Source organism: Pseudochaenichthys georgianus, unplaced genomic scaffold (assembly GCF_902827115.2).
Source record: "Pseudochaenichthys georgianus unplaced genomic scaffold, fPseGeo1.2 scaffold_799_arrow_ctg1, whole genome shotgun sequence".
In the NCBI taxonomy this organism is placed as follows: Eukaryota; Metazoa; Chordata; class Actinopteri; order Perciformes; family Channichthyidae; genus Pseudochaenichthys; species Pseudochaenichthys georgianus.
Genome location: NW_027263347.1, coordinates 49,465 through 65,000, shown reverse-complemented (window position 1 = coordinate 65,000; position 15,536 = coordinate 49,465). Strand labels below are relative to the sequence as shown.

Genomic DNA, 15,536 nt, shown 5'->3' with positions numbered 1-15,536 from the left:
ACACCTGAGAGACTGTGTGTGTGTGTGTGTGTGTGTGTGTGTGTGTGTGTGTGTGTGTGTGTGTGTGTGTGTGTGTGTGTGTGTGTGTGTGTGTGTGTGTGTGTGTGTGTGTGTGTGTGTGTGTGTGTGTGTGTGTGTGTGTGTGTGTGTGTGTGTGTGTGTGTTACAGAAATACATCAAAGTCAAAGAATATAAACACACATTGTGGTCAATTTGGGGGAGGATTTGGCGCCCCCTATCAAAAGTTATTCAAATATGATATTCCGAAACTGCTATTTTCTGCATCTATAGCGCATTCTAAACATAAAACTCAAAGAATATTCACATGACCACGGCCATGTTACTGCTAACGGCCGCTAGTTTGGGGACAGCGTCCTTCAGTGAAATATCTATCAAACTCTAATTTGATATGCTATAACATATTATAACATTAACAGTACAACATAGGTATTATTTGTGACATGTATTCTCTACTGTTGATGTGTTTTATACTGCACGTTTATAGCCTATATTATTTGATGTTTATTTTATTCAAATGTAATTGTGTCAATACATTATTCCACTGTTTGAATGCCTGAACACATTTGGGATAGTTAAAGTATCCATATGTCTGGTATAAAGCAATGTTAGGGTATCAATTACCTCTTGTAAACTGCCATTTTTTGGAATACAAGTTATGTATGTTGTTTTTGTCTCTGCTGTCAGGCATGACAGGGAGAAGCATGGAGATGGCAACACCAGTTCTCCGCATCCTGAATCCCCAAGCTCCAGGGGATCGCACACAGGAAGAGTTGCACATCATGGTCACATCATACTGTCATATCAATATCAGCACTCCTGCTCAATGTGTTGTTTTATTTTGGTCATTAAAAACTGGCATCAAATTATCATTACATTTGTTTTCACTAACCTCAGACGAGCACACTGGACTCATCCTCGTGGCCAGGGGATGATGCTGACCTGGTAGCTGCGAGCAAGGCTGTGGAAGAAGGCAAGTGAGACACAGTTCAAATATGAAGGAAAACATGTTCTAAAATAATACTCCTAGTTCAAATGTGCTTTGTTTGGTACACACATTTTCAGATATGATCAAGAAAAGGCCCAAAGCAACCGCTTAGCGACCTGGAGGCAGTGCTGTCGGGCCCGGAGCTGCTGCTCTCCTTCCTGATGTGTCTGTCCAGCCTGAAACTGCTGCCGCCGCCCGGCCTGCTATTGCTGCCGCCCGGCCTGCTGCTCAATACTGTGGGGTGAAGTGTCTTGCCCAGGGCACCCCACTGCACCCTCACACACCAAGTGAGGTAAGCACGCCCACCTGTTGGAACGACTTATGGCCATTTCAAGTCTTCAAAGTCCAATTACGATTGTCTCTGCCCATTCCCCGCATGCTAGGCTGTCGAGACTATACTTGTTAGCTTCGGCTCGATTTGTAGATATGATTTGATATGTTGTGTGTCCCCTAAAGCCACTCCAAAGTGGATATATTTGCGATTCTGCATCCCTGTAAACATATTCATGTGTGTATGTGTGTGTGTGTGTGTGTGTGTGTGTGTGTGTGTGTGTGTGTGTGTGTCAACCTTAACCCAGGGGTTGTTCAGAATGTGCTATTGTACGCAACAATAGCGGAATCTGAACGAGATCAGATCACTCGTGTCTTAGAGGAGGCAGTGATGCCATAAACCTGTTAATGTAGGCCTGCGCATTCAAACACTCTGTAGTGTATTTATTTTCTAACCAGTTGTTCTTTGGGGGAAAGATTTGGCGCCCTCTTGAGGGAAACAGAGAGTATTTATTCCACTTGTGCACAAATGTAAAGGCCGCTTTAACTGAAAAATGAAAAATGCTCTAATTTGCCTCAAACTCGGTGGGCACCTGCGAGGGGCCGGGTACAACGCACACACAAAGTGGGCTACAGTTGCCCACCCGCTGGAACGACTTATGGCCGTTTGAAGTTTTAAAACTCCAATTTCAGTAACAGGGAAGACCGCCGCTGGGCCCAAATGTCTCACAGATTATAGCCGTGGGCCTAAGCTATCACCCAGAGCAGGTCCCGTACAGTTGCCCACCTCGTAGCCCCAGATATACACATTGTAAACTACACGGGTGGTGGTAAATAGCCCCTTAACCTAGTGAAGATTGAAAATGAAAAATTCACCAATTTGCTTCAAACTCGCTGTGCACCTTGGGGGGGGCGGAGGCAACTCACACACCAAGTGGGGTAAGCACGCCCACCTGTTGGAACGACTTATGGCCATTTCAAGTCTTCAAAGTCCAATTACGATTGTCTCTGCCCATTCCCCGCATGCTAGGCTGTCGAGACTATACTTGTTAGCTTCGGCTCGATTTGTAGATATGATTCGATATGTCGTGTGTCCCCTAAAGCCACTCCAAAGTGGATATATTTGCGATGCTGCATCCCTGTGTGTGTGGGGGGGTGTACCAATCTTAACCCAGGGGTTGTTCAGAATATGCTATTGTACGCAACTATAGCGGAATCTGAACGACGCCGGACATCAAAGTCAAAGAATATTCGTGTGTGTGTGTGTGTGTGTGTGTGTGTGTGGGGGGTGTGTGTGGCCACTGCTACAATACTTAGGGAGCTATTTTCTGTGTTGGAGTTGTATTCCCTACAGGGTGTACTTTGAGGGTTTTTGACTCTGCAGACCGTTTACATGCATACACAACTTCATAACACACAAGGGGACGTGTAATAACTGGTAAAGCATGACATGGGCCCTTTGAAATGATTAGGTCTCTCATAAATACTGCCCAAACTCTTTACCCCAAGGTCTTACCCTAACCATAACCCCAGAGATGACATGCGAATCTCCCGGCGCATAGGAACGTCCGACGGCTTTGAGCTTGGTCTAGTTGGAATCGCGTCGAAGAGTACATGCAGATTGATGCCTCTGGTGCAACTAAATGTCAAAGGTTACGGCTTAAAATGTAACAAAACCTTCCGTTTAGGCCTTTTGAGCCGCCGCAGTGCTCCGTGAGTGTTTAAAGTACTTTGAAAAGGGCTAAAGAGCTAATTTTTTCACAGGGGTCCTCTAAATAAGGCCCAGATCAGGAATCTGAAGTATGTAAACTGTAACCCACCCAGAACTTTTTTCAATAAAATGTCAAACTTTCTCACAAAATGCTGTCTGGTTAGGGTTATGGATGCCTCTGGTGCGACTACATGTCAAAGGTTACGGCTTAAAATGTAACAAAGCTCCAATGGTCAAAGTCTTCGTCTCGTTGGAATCGCTTTGAAGAGTACATGTCGTTTGACCCCTCTGTTTTACCTAATGTCAAAGGTCACGTCTTAAAACAGGAAAAAACCTTCCGTTAAGGTTTTTATCTCAACACACCCGTTTCCCCGCATGCTAAGCAGTCGAGACTATTCTTGTTAGCTTCGGCTCGATTTGTAGATATGATTTGATATGTTGTGTGTCCCCTAAAGCCACTCCAAAGTGGATATATTTGCGATTCTGCATCCCTGTAAACATATTCATGTGTGTATGTGTGTGTGTGTGTGTGTGTGTGTGTGTGTGTGTGTGTGTGTGTGTGTGTGTGTGTGTGTGTGTGTGTGTGTCAACCTTAACCCAGGGGTTGTTCAGAATGTGCTATTGTACGCAACAATAGCGGAATCTGAACGAGATCAGATCACTCGTGTCTTAGAGGAGGCAGTGATGCCATAAACCTGTTAATGTAGGCCTGCGCATTCAAACACTCTGTAGTGTATTTATTTTCTAACCAGTTGTTCTTTGGGGGAAAGATTTGGCGCCCTCTTGAGGGAAACAGAGAGTATTTATTCCACTTGTGCACAAATGTAAAGGCCGCTTTAACTGAAAATGCTCTAATTTGCCTCAAACTCGGTGGGCACCTGCGAGGGGCCGGGTACAACGCACACACAAAGTGGGCTACAGTTGCCCACCCGCTGGAACGACTTATGGCCGTTTGAAGTTTTAAAACTCCAATTTCAGTAACAGGGAAGACCGCCGCTGGGCCCAAATGTCTCACAGATTATAGCCGTGGGCCTAAGCTATCACCCAGAGCAGGTCCCGTACAGTTGCCCACCTCGTAGCCCCAGATATACACATTGTAAACTACACGGGTGGTGGTAAATAGCCCCTTAACCTAACCCTAACCCTAACCCTAACCCTAACCCTAACCCTAACCCTAACCCTACCCCACCTAGCCCTAACCCCAACCACCCCCCACCTGATCCTAACCCTAATCCCAACCCCATGGGACCCGTCCAAGGTCTGCACCACCCATCTACTAATCAGCCTCCACCTCCGGACCCTAACCCTAACCATCCCCCACCGGACCCCAACCCCAACTGTCATCTCATTCCATTTGTCTCCACCTTTTCCCACACCATCACAGGATTCCACCGGACTGTTAAAAATAACTTTTCCCTCCTCCAGTCCCAACCCTACTTCTCCAACCACAGGGTTATTTCAGCTTACAGGAAAAATCCCAGTTTACACAACACACTCATACATTCCAAGTTTAGCAGCAACAGAGCCCCACCACATACGCAACATAGTCACCGCTACATCAACAGAAAATACATACATAACCAATACAGTGGAGCAGCCTTCCCTGCCCTTGGTTCATTCTCTCTTAATAACAGCAACATAGTCTACATCATCACATGCAACACCTGTAAAAAACACTACATAGGAGAAACCAAACATACCATACTCATCCGTCTCAAACAGCATTTATATAACATTGGGGAAGGTCGACTCCCAACCCCCCTGGTCACCCACTTCCAACTACACTCGTCAGATCAACTACTCATCTCAGGCCTGGAAACCAATGACCGGTGGACCATCGGGCAGAGGAAGAGGGCGGAAACATCATGGATCCAGAAACTAGGGACAACCACACCCAGGGGACTCAACGACGCCTAAGACAAATCTCCTCTGGATCCTCCCTCTCCTCTGCCCACCAGTCCCAGGGATGATCTGACCCACTCATCCTCCTTGGCCCATGGACCCCAACACCAACAGACAGACACCCTCACAACACCCATCCACAGACCCCTAGGCCAGTGCAACCTAGTCCCACACCGGATTACATAACCCTACCTCTAACTCAAACCTAACCCTAACCCTAACCCTAACCCTAACCCTAACCCTATACAGCCATTGCGGCAAGAGGAGGTGTCCGCCGTAACCACAGCTAGCCTCCTTGTCTCTGTCCTTCAAGCTTAATTACTCTGTCTACTTCACCTTTACACACTTATGATTCAGTCATGATGCTAAGCTAGAGCATGCGCCGACAATGCCTCTAGTGCGTGTGCCTTTCCTTGGATCTCTGTATAACCATGAAGTCGTTGGGCGACATGGGGAGATCTGGTGGCCCTTACAAAAACCTAACCCTAACCCTAACCCTAACCCTAACCCTAACCCTAACCCTAACCCTAACCCTATTTTCTGTGTTGGAGTTGTATTCCCTACAGGGTGTACTTTGAGGGTTTTTGACTCTGCAGACCGTTTACATGCATACACAACTTCATAACACACAAGGGGACGTGTAATAACTGGTAAAGCATGACATGGGCCCTTTGAAATGATTAGGTCTCTCATAAATACTGCCCAAACTCTTTACCCCAAGGTCTTACCCTAACCATAACCCCAGAGATGACATGCGAATCTCCCGGCGCATAGGAACGTCCGACGGCTTTGAGCTTGGTCTAGTTGGAATCGCGTCGAAGAGTACATGCAGATTGATGCCTCTGGTGCAACTAAATGTCAAAGGTTACGGCTTAAAATGTAACAAAACCTTCCGTTTAGGCCTTTTGAGCCGCCGCAGTGCTCCGTGAGTGTTTAAAGTACTTTGAAAAGGGCTAAAGAGCTAATTTTTTCACAGGGGTCCTCTAAATAAGGCCCAGATCAGGAATCTGAAGTATGTAAACTGTAACCCACCCAGAACTTTTTTCAATAAAATGTCAAACTTTCTCACAAAATGCTGTCTGGTTAGGGTTATGGATGCCTCTGGTGCGACTACATGTCAAAGGTTACGGCTTAAAATGTAACAAAGCTCCAATGGTCAAAGTCTTCGTCTCGTTGGAATCGCTTTGAAGAGTACATGTTCGTTTGACCCCTTTGTTTTACCTAATGTCAAAGGTCACGTTTTAAAACAGGAAAAAACCTTCCGTTAAGGTTTTTATCTCAACACACCCGTTTCCCCGCATGCTAAGCAGTCGAGACTATTCTTGTTAGCTTCGGCTCGATTTGTAGATATGATTTGATATGTTGTGTGTCCCCTAAAGCCACTCCAAAGTGGATATATTTGCGATTCTGCATCCCTGTAAACATATTCATGTGTGTATGTGTGTGTGTGTGTGTGTGTGTGTGTGTCAACCTTAACCCAGGGGTTTTCAGAATGTGCTATTGTACGCAACAATAGCGGAATCTGAACGAGATCAGATCACTCGTGTCTTAGAGGAGGCAGTGATGCCATAAACCTGTTAATGTAGGCCTGCGCATTCAAACACTCTGTAGTGTATTTATTTTCTAACCAGTTGTTCTTTGGGGGAAAGATTTGGCGCCCTCTTGAGGGAAACAGAGAGTATTTATTCCACTTGTGCACAAATGTAAAGGCCGCTTTAACTGAAAAATGAAAAATGCTCTAATTTGCCTCAAACTCGGTGGGCACCTGCGAGGGGCCGGGTACAACGCACACACAAAGTGGGCTACAGTTGCCCACCCGCTGGAACGACTTATGGCCGTTTGAAGTTTTAAAACTCCAATTTCAGTAACAGGGAAGACCGCCGCTGGGCCCAAATGTCTCACAGATTATAGCCGTGGGCCTAAGCTATCACCCAGAGCAGGTCCCGTACAGTTGCCCACCTCGTAGCCCCAGATATACACATTGTAAACTACACGGGTGGTGGTAAATAGCCCCTTAACCTAACCCTAACCCTAACCTTAACCCTAACCCTAACCCTAACCCTAACCCTAACCCTACCCTAACCCTAACCCTAACCCTAACCCTAACCCTAACCCATATTAAAGGCAATACTTAAAGGAACCCTCTCACGTTATTATCCTAAAAAGCCATATTAAAGGCATTACTTAAAGGAAAACTCTGATGGGATTATCCTAAAAAGCCATATTAAAGGCAAAACTTATAGGAACATGTGTGCTGTAAATAAAATAAGCATTTTGAGGTCAAAGGGTCAGGTTACTGCATTGGGAAACACACTAGAACTCCACTTTTCACGGGAAAACACGCAACAACGACCCCTGCCCCTATAAATAGGAGGGCATATGCTGTCTCAGGCTCACTCTGGAAGGATCATTTGTCCTCTAAACATAACCTTCTCTTAATTATACTTACCTGATCCTATATAAAGATAGTGTTGAGGCCTTATCTGGCACACTCCGGCCTGCTCCTCCTGTAGTCTGAAGTCTGTTCCACTTTTCACGGGAAAACACGCAACAACGACCCCTGCCCCTATAAAAAGGAGGGCATATGCTGTCTCAGGCTCACTCTGGAAGGATCATTTGTCCTCTAAACATAACCTTCTCTTAATAATACTTACCTGATCCTATATAAAAAGAGTGTTGAGGCCTTATCTGGCACACTCCGGCCTGCTCCTCCTGTAGTCTGAAGTCTGTTCCACTTTTCACGGGAAAACACGCAACAACGACCCCTGCCCCTATAAAAAGGAGGGCATATGCTGTCTCAGGCTCACTCTGGAAGGATCATTTGTCCTCTAAACATAACCTTCTCTTAATAATACTCACCTGATCCTATATAAAAAGAGTGTTGAGGCCTTATCTGGCACACTCTGGCCTGTTGCCTGCTCCTCCTGCAGTCTTAAGTCTGTTCATACAGCTGCAGAATTTTTATGAGACACACTGCTGGATCTGATCTCCCTAGCAGGGCCACTCCTAGGATGAGATTGTATAGACGTAATGGGCAGAAACAATCGATGATTCCTAGGTTTTCTACTGAAGACGTGTCAATTTTTGAATATAGAAGACACTTAAAGCACAAACGTGATGTGTCTTCTGATATAATTTTTTAGACGTGATATAGTCACGAAAGGAGCCTGAATAAGAGAGGACCACACCTGGAGGCGTGCCAATGATGGCGAGAGCATCGATCCTTCTGCTTACAGCAGTCAGATCAAAAATGTTTTACCTAACTGGCCAGTACCTCTTGGTCACAAGTCCATGGTGTGTGAACTCTTAGTTCTGGGACTCCGTAGTGACGTGTGGAGGTCTGTATTCTTCCAAATACACACTGCCTTCTTAAATCCTTAACTTAACCGATTCGCCTCCATGCTTAAATAATAACTCTCACATGATTTTCCTAAAAAGCCATATTAAAGGCAATACTTAAAGGAACCCTCTCACGTTATTATCCTAAAAAGCCATATTAAAGGCATTACTTAAAGGAAAACTCTGATGGGATTATCCTAAAAAGCCATATTAAAGGCAAAACTTATAGGAACATGTGTGCTGTAAATAAAATAAGCATTTTGAGGTCAAAGGGTCAGGTTACTGCATTGGGAAACACACTAGAACTCCACTTGTCACGGGAAAACACGCAACAACGACCCCTGCCCCTATAAATAGGAGGGCATATGCTGTCTCAGGCTCACTCTGGAAGGATCATTTGTCCTCTAAACATAACCTTCTCTTAATAATACTTACCTGATCCTATATAAAGATAGTGTTGAGGCCTTATCTGGCACACTCCGGCCTGCTCCTCCTGTAGTCTGAAGTCTGTTCCACTTTTCACGGGAAAACACGCAACAACGACCCCTGCCCCTATAAAAAGGAGGGCATATGCTGTCTCAGGCTCACTCTGGAAGGATCATTTGTCCTCTAAACATAACCTTCTCTTAATAATACTCACCTGATCCTATATAAAAAGAGTGTTGAGGCCTTATCTGGCACACTCTGGCCTGTTGCCTGCTCCTCCTGCAGTCTTAAATCTGTTCATACAGCTGCAGAATTTTTATGAGACACACTGCTGGATCTGATCTCCCTAGCAGGGCCACTCCTAGGATGAGATTGTATAGACGTAATGGGCAGAAACAATCGATGATTCCTAGGTTTTCTACTGAAGACGTGTCAATTTTTGAATATAGAAGACACTTAAAGCACAAACGTGATGTGTCTTCTGATATAATTTGTTAGACGTGATATAGTCACGAAAGGAGCCTGAATGAGAGAGGACCACACCTGGAGGCGTGCCAATGATGGCGAGAGCATCGATCCTTCTGCTTACAGCAGTCAGATCAAAAATGTTTTACCTAACTGGCCAGTACCTCTTGGTCACAAGTCCATGGTGTGTGAACTCTTAGTTCTGGGACTCCGTAGTGACGTGTGGAGGTCTGTATTCTTCAAAATACACACTGCCTTCTTAAATCCTTAACTTAACCGATTCGCCTCCATGCTTAAATAATAACTCTCACATGATTTTCCTAAAAAGCCATATTAAAGGCAAGACTTAAAGGAACCCTCTCACGTTATTATCCTAAAAAGCCATATTAAAGGCATTACTTAAAGGAAAACTCTGATGGGATTATCCTAAAAAGCCATATTAAAGGCAAAACTTATAGGAACATGTGTGCTGTAAATAAAATAAGCATTTTGAGGTCAAAGGGTCAGGTTACTGCATTGGGAAACACACTAGAACTCCACTTCTCACGGGAAAACACGCAACAACGACCCCTGCCCCTATAAATAGGAGGGCATATGCTGTCTCAGGCTCACTCTGGAAGGATCATTTGTCCTCTAAACATAACCTTCTCTTAATAATACTTACCTGATCCTATATAAAGATAGTGTTGAGGCCTTATCTGGCACACTCCGGCCTGCTCCTCCTGTAGTCTGAAGTCTGTTCCACTTTTCACGGGAAAACACGCAACAACGACCCCTGCCCCTATAAAAAGGAGGGCATATGCTGTCTCAGGCTCACTCTGGAAGGATCATTTGTCCTCTAAACATAACCTTCTCTTAAAAATACTCACCTGATCCTATATAAAAAGAGTGTTGAGGCCTTATCTGGCACACTCTGGCCTGTTGCCTGCTCCTCCTGCAGTCTTAAGTCTGTTCATACAGCTGCAGAATTTTTATGAGACACACTGCTGGATCTGATCTCCCTAGCAGGGCCACTCCTAGGATGAGATTGTATAGACGTAATAGGCAGAAACAATCGATGATTCCTAGGTTTTCTACTGAAGAGGTGTCAATTTTTGAATATGGTAGATACTTAAAGCACAAACGTGATGTGTCTTCTGATATAATTTTTTAGACGTGATATAGTCACGAAAGGAGCCTGAATGAGAGAGGACCACACCTGGAGGCGTGCCAATGATGGCGAGAGCATCGATCCTTCTGCTTACAGCAGTCAGATCAAAAATGTTTTACCTAACCCTAACCCTGCATCAAATAGTGCATCATCTTATGTTCAACAATAAATGTAGCACTTAATCCTTAATCTTACTCCTAAACTTAACCATTCAGACCTTATGCCTAAACTTAAGTTATTACTCTTCAATTAATAGACCATCATATTCTTAATTTAAACTCTAAAGCTAACCACTCTGTCTCCTTGCCTAAAGTACTTCTCCATAAAAAGTTATTTGACTTTCAATTCAAATAATTATAAATCAACTTATAGTACACTTTTCTCTAAATCCAAATTGAATTTGGAAATATAATTTAGTTGTTTCCTCAGTCAGACCTCGGCCTACCATGACTGGTAAGGAGAGGTGTGATTCTTTTTAAACAGGCGGTACTTTGACGCGGCAAGGTTTGGATAGACCGACTGACTCTCAACTAAAACCACTTCAATTAACTATTGGTACACTCTTAAATAAATATCCAATAATAGACCATCTTCAGTCTAACTGCGGACTATTTTGTTCCCCAAGAATACCAGTTTACCCTTAATCTGACCTTTAACCTTGAACACTATGGCTCTTGGCCTAAATCTAAACCACATTATCTCCCCACTTTTTCACTCTGACCTTTCTTTCGACCCCTTTCTGGTCGACCCCCTTTGAGGATGACGAAAGGATTTGGGCCATAAAGAAACCTTTCTTTCCGCCCCTCTCTAATCTGACCTCTCTGGGAATTACGAAAGGAAACGGGCCATAAACAGATACAGCCATTGCGGCAAGGGGAGGTGTCCGCCGTCGTTACAGCTAGCCTCCTTGTCTCTGTCTTTCAAACTTAAATTACCCTGTCTACTTCACCTTTACACACTTATGATTCAGTCATGATGCTAAGCTAGAGCATGCGCCGACAATGCCTCTAGTGCGTGTGCCTTTCCTTGGATCTCTGTATAACCGTGGAGCCGTTGGGCGACATGGGGAGATCTGGTGGCCCTTACAAAAACCTAACCCAAGCCGGAGCCTGGAGAAACGGGGGACGTGCTTCGAACCTTAGTGTGATTGACTGAGTCGCTCGTTTTCTTTCCCACCCCTTATCCATTAGATGGATTTAATTAATGCTATCAAAGAGTCCATATCAGAACATTCCTTAGCTGTTGAATAACGTCGTACAAAGCTAGTGTGTAACAATCCCACACAGGTCACCTAGCTGGCGTCTCAGAGAATGGAAATGAATGATTACTGATTGAATAATAACTTCAAAATCCACTACTTTAGGGTCCAAGTCTAATTTTAACTAATCTAGGAATCCAATACCTTAAAATCCCACCTTATGAGTCTCAGGCCGTGGTCAATTGGATTGTCGCGAAGAGTTTGTCTCTGTTGTCCGAGAGTATCAAGCAGAACATCCCCACACAATGACATGGTCATTGAGGAGTTAGGGTGTAACCATTAGGGTGACCCAGTTTAATTATGGTAGGGTGGGAATGTTTGACAAAATAAAACATAATAATAGTATAGGATTTTATTCTTAGAATACATCTTCATTTAATATATTTATTTACTAATGAGGTGTACTTTGACGGACAGTTTTTTGAGAAGTACATTAGGAAATGAGGAACAATTGATTTACTAAAGCGAGACGAACTAGCCAGGAGTCGAACCTGGAATCTTCTGATCCGTAGTCAGACGCGTGCGCCACTAACCCTTTGTTTTATGCTTTCGTAGCAGCTTTTAAACTGTAGAAAATGAACTAAAAATGCAGTAGGTAGGTTGAAGCAAAAACATAAAAGCAGACTGCAACTGCTGCCGTGACCCGGATTCGAACCGGGGTTGCTGCGGCAACAACGCAGAGTACTAACCACTATACGATCACGGCCGCTGTAGTTCTCACAGTATTGCAAACATACCATTCTGAAGGAAAGTACACTTACAAAGGGGGCACCCAGATTTGAACTGGCATTTTAAAGGCAAGAACACTTACAACGGGGTTACCCAGATTTGAACTGGGGACATCTTGATCTGCAGTCTAATGCTCTACCACTGAGGTATAGCCCGTATGACTTAAAGAGTTCAGACACATACTCATAGGCTGGACATTACTGTAAAGCTCAAATGACCAGAAGTCAAAAGCCACGTAGGCTAAAAACGCACATTCGCTTGGTTTCACGTTGAAGGGCCATAATAGTGTTGTTCCTCGTTTCAAATGTTCACTGACTTTGATGGACTGTTTGTTGAGAAGTATTGTTGGAAATGTTGAAAGCCCATTGACCCATGTCGATCCCTCATTCCAGGTGTACTTTGACGGACAGTTTTTTGAGAAGTACATTAGGAAATGAGGAACAATTGATTTACTAAAGTGAGACGAGCTAGCCAGGAGTCGAACCTGGAATCTTCTGATCCGTAGTCAGACACGTTATCCATTGCGCATATTACGTAACCATTGACTGTTAGCAGGCTCAATGTCGAGTCAAGGCAACATAATAAAGGAGACGGTAGCCGAAGTAGTCAAAAGAAGAATTTAATTAATAATTACCACCATGGTTGGACAAAGGAAATATAAAGTAATGACAGACAAGAACACGTACTGCACAGACAGGATCAGCCACAGACAAAGGGGAAAGCAGAATCCTTATACATGAGGTAATGACGAGACAAGACACACCTGGGTTAATTACAAATGGGTACACCTGGAGGAGAAACGATAAGGACTACAAAACCATAACAGGAAACTACAGCTAGACATGACACATCACACTAGGAGCGCCTGATCAGGGCACAAACACATAACACCCCCACACCCAACTTTATGTCCATAACCCCAAGGCGAAATGGGGGAATGAACATAAACAGCGGCCATAACCCCCACACCACCTCAAGGATAAATAGCACCCCCTCACCCTGTCTACAGCCGTGATAGCGCGTCAGCCAACACATTGTCCTTGCCCTTGACGTGAACCACGTCAACATCAAAGGCCTGCAGGAAAAGGCTCCAGCGCATTAGCCGCTGGTTCGAATTCCGCATCCTGCCTATAAAGACCAACGGGTTGTGGTCGGTGTATATTTTAATCGGTACCTGGGATGAACCGACATACACCTCGAAATGGGAGAGAGCCAAAATCAAGGCCAAAGCCTCCTTTTCAATTGTGGAATAGCGCCGCTGGTGTATATTAAACTTTTTAGAAAAATACGACACCGGATGTTCTATACCCCCGTCATCGTCCTGCAGAAGTACCGCGCCTGCGCCCAGCTCACTAGCATCCACAGCCAACTTGAAAGGCTTTGTGAACACAGGCGCTGCGAGGACAGGAGCACTGACCAGGATGGACTTTAATTGCTGAAACGCAAAAGTGCACCTAGGCGTCCACTGAAATGGGATCTTCGGGCTCAAGAGATCTGTGAGGGGAGAAGCTACCGCTGAGAAGTTCCTGCAAAAACCCCTATAATACCCCGTCATCCCCAGAAAACACCGGAGGTCCCGACGTGTAGCAGGCTCTGGAAAGCCAAGTATCGCCTCCACCTTGGAGTGGACAGGGCGGACCTCCCCCCGCCCCACTACCTTGCCAAGATAGGTGACGGTCGCCCTGCCAAACTCGCACTTGGCCAGGTTCAGGGTCAAGTTTGCCTGACCAAGCCGGTCAAAAACTTCCCGCAAACTAACCATGTGCCCCTCCCAATCGTCAGAATAGATGACGAGGTCATCGAGATAGGCCTCACAATTAGCTACGCCTGACAGAACACGATTCACCAGCCTCTGGAAAGTCGCAGGCGCGTTGCGCATACCAAACGGCATTACCGTATATTGCAGGAAACTGTCAGGTGTCACAAACGCAGAAATTAGTTTAGCGCGATCCGTAAGTGGCACCTGCCAGTATCCTTTCAGCAAATCCAGCTTGGTTACATAAGGCGCACTCCCCACCCTGTCGACACAGTCCTCCATTCTGGGCAATGGAAAACTATCAGGCCTAGTCACGTCATTTACTCGGCGAAAATCCGTACAAAACCTATCTGTCTTGTCTGACTTATCAACCAACAAGCACGGCGAGCTCCATGGGCTGAAACTGGGCTCAGCGATATTGTTAGTGAGCATGTATTCCACCTCTTTCTGTAACCGTGCCCGCTTATATGGTTTCACGCGATACGCGTGCTGTTTAATGGGTAATGCCTCCGCCACATCGATATCATGTTGTAATACGTTAGTGCGCGAAGGAATATCGGAGAACAGCTCACAATGAGACCCAACCAAACCCCTGATATCATCTCGCTGCGTTGTTGATAAATGGCCAAGATGACAGTCAAGAGTGATCAATGACTCAGTGTTTGTCAACCGTCCCTCCACGACCGCCTTGGACGGAATAATGACGTCATCTTCCAGTTCTCCAACCCCCTCTGAAAAACAAAGACTGTCATTACCCTCATCAACGCTAGATGGCGCCAACATACAAACTGACACCGGCACAGTGGACACACTCGCAGAGGGCACAACAATACTGTCAATAGGATTCACCAAAGGCTCCCTCACATAATATGGCTTAATCATATTAACATGACACAAGCGAGTCTTCCGCCCACGATCCGGTGTCTCGATCAGGTAGTCCAAATCCCCTACTTTCTCTCTAACCAGGTACGGCCCACTAAACCGTGCTTGTAAGCTGGAGCCTGGGACAGGCAACAACACTAAAACCCTCTCCCCTGGCACAAACGTTCTATCCCGAGCCTTCCTGTCATACCAGCCCTTCATCCTCCCCTGTGTGTCACTCAGATTTGTCCTCGCTAGTTCACATGCCCTCTTCAGCTTCTCCCTAAAGCCACAGACATAGTCTAACAGGTTATTCGGCTCGCTCTCCCCCAACCACTTCTCCCTCAGCAGCTTAAGCGGCCCCCTAACCGAATGCGCAAATACCAGCTCTGCAGGACTGAATCCCAAAGATTCCTGCACCACCTCCCTTGCGGCAAACAACATTAAATGAACCCCTTCATCCCAGTCGTCCTTCGTGTCACAACAGAACGCCCGAAGCATTGTTTTTAGCGTGGAGTGGAACCTTTCCAAAGCCCCCTGGGATTGTGGGTGATATGGGCTAGAGAAACTATGCGATATATCCAGCTGCTTTAAAACCTGCGAGAAGATGCGGGATAAAAAATTCGTACCTTGGTCGGACTGTACCACGCGAGGCAAACCAAA

General features: G+C 45.3%; 1 long non-coding RNA gene and 1 other non-coding gene across 2 annotated transcripts in view; one reads left to right on the top strand and one right to left on the bottom strand.

The window, feature by feature from the left end:
* The window catches only part of LOC117444345 (uncharacterized), a 1,371-nt gene extending 104 nt beyond the window's left edge, over window positions 1-1,267 (top strand). Inside the window, exons 2-4 of the long non-coding RNA XR_004551773.2 lie at window positions 706-803; window positions 916-991; window positions 1,084-1,267. This is a non-coding gene — a long non-coding RNA (uncharacterized lncRNA). The remainder of the gene's footprint in view (window positions 1-705; window positions 804-915; window positions 992-1,083) is intronic.
* Window positions 1,268-12,161: 10,894 nt separating this feature from the next.
* trnan-guu (transfer RNA asparagine (anticodon GUU)) lies at window positions 12,162-12,233 on the bottom strand. Its single transcript has one exon. It is a non-coding gene; the product is annotated as a tRNA-Asn (tRNA).
* Window positions 12,234-15,536: the final 3,303 nt, after the last annotated feature.